Below are 1,918 nucleotides of genomic sequence, written 5' to 3'. Positions count from 1 at the left end.
TTAAAACCATTGAGATGCAGTAATTGATGATTTTTAATAAACTCCTTTTCCTTAAATTGTTATAACAGCTAAAAGTCTTGGCCAAGAGAAGGAATAATAATAGAAAGAAAAAAAGTGGCTCTTTATTTGCAAATTATATGACTGAATATGTAGAAAAATCTGAGAACCACACCATATACAAATAGTATAGTACCAGGTTGAAAGAGTGTTGTAAAAATAGAAATACACCTCATCAGCAAGGGTACCTGCATAATCAGCATCTGTATACTTAACCCTGAATTGGAACCCACATCTTTTAAATAAAAAGGAAAAAAAAAAAAAATAGACATGCCGGAAGCCACCTGGTGGCGAAGACCGCGCCCCTCCCCGCGTCCTCCCGCGCCGGTCCTCTGCGCGTGTCCTGGCGAGATCAGCTCGCCGACGTGGCCGCGTCCAGTCAAGGAAACTTCCAGGGAAGTTTTGAGTCCCTGCACCCTGCAGAATTTGCTAAAAAAAACAGCCTTGGTGGGGCAAGCTGTTCGGGCAGGAATCTGGACCTTCGGCTGAAAAGTGTAGCGGGGCAACCCAGGTGTTAATCGGAGGTGTCACCGGATGGTGCACAGGGTTCATATTCCAAAAGGTTGGAAAGTTGGCTGCAGCCGCTGTGGGTGGTGGATTTTTCCTCCTTCAGTTTGCAAACCATACTGGGTACATCAAAGTTGACTGGCAACAAGTAGAGAAGGACGCGAAGAAAGCCAAAGAGCAGCTGAAGATCCGGAAGAGCAACCAGCTACCTCCCGAGGTCAAGGGCAAGGCTGAGGCGATGGTGTCGTTTGTGAAGAAGACTGTTCTAGAGACGGGGATTTTTCGGAGGCTTTCTGCTTGGCATGGCATCTTAAGGAGGATGACTTCCATTGTTGCTGTTTTTTTCCCCCCAGTCAGCAGCCTCTACACTCCATCATAGGCCATGGAGTCTCTCCTCTTTTTCTTATCCCATGCCTTCCTCCCTGCCATGGCACATCTGAATGACTTCTATAGGCATCTGTTGGTCAAGTTAATATGGCCCCACCGTGAGCTTGATGGCGGCGGAAGAGACAGACATTATTAGTTCTCCCCCCAGCACACTCCCAATTTGGCCCATCTGTAGGTCAGCAAGCATGTTCCTTTTCCCCCCTCCATAAGGTACTTAACAGATCATGTTGCAAGATGGCTTCCTGTGGAGGATGAGTTCTTTCTCAAAGATTGTCCCAAACGGTTGATTTGGAAAAGAAATAAGTACATAGGTACCTTATTATGTGCTGCATGGGAAAGAAACTGAATACATTTGCCTTTAAGCATGAAAAAAAAGAAAAAATAGAAATAAAATTCTCAGAAGAGAAACGTAATTTCTAGACGACAGTGTAGTGTTGGTGGGAGGATGCTGAGAGGTGGTCAGGGGTATTGAGGGATGCAAGCTTCCAGGAATAGGTACCGTTTTCAGTGGAAATGGACATTGGGGGTGGAAGGGAAGGCAGAGGGAAAGGCAGTTCAAAGTTTCAAATAGTGGGAAATTAACACCAAAAAGCCCACAGTACAGAAAGAGAAACAGCAAAAAATATGGTAGGAAGGGTAGGCAAAGACCAAGTCATAAAGATTACTGAGAAGGGAGTGGTCAGAGAGGGAGAGAAGGATAAAGAATTGTAGGGCTCTGGTGGCAATTAAGAAACATAGAAGAAGATGGGAACCTGTGGTCATGACTGAAGTGATCATCTTCAGAGCTGGTAGGCTCTTCTGAGACACCTGCTGTCCTCTGCCCAGGGAGCTGCAGCCAAACAGATGCTGCTGAACTGGAGCCTTGGCCAGGACTCTGCGGGACAGCAAGAGGCAGAAGAGCAGGCTGCATTGTAGGATCTGCGCAGGTGGGGATGATGTAGCATGGGCAGGATATGCTCAGCCCTGT

General features: G+C 46.5%; 1 pseudogene; it reads left to right on the top strand.

Moving 5' to 3' along the window:
• Positions 1–307: 307 nt before the first annotated feature.
• Positions 308–878, top strand: LOC103256409 (annotated as a pseudogene).
• Positions 879–1,918: the final 1,040 nt, after the last annotated feature.

This window comes from Carlito syrichta, unplaced genomic scaffold (assembly GCF_000164805.1).
Source record: "Carlito syrichta isolate Samal-C Ts95f unplaced genomic scaffold, Tarsius_syrichta-2.0.1 Scaffold289397, whole genome shotgun sequence".
Taxonomy (NCBI): Eukaryota; Metazoa; Chordata; class Mammalia; order Primates; family Tarsiidae; genus Carlito; species Carlito syrichta.
This window is presented reverse-complemented; position numbering and strand designations above follow the sequence as displayed.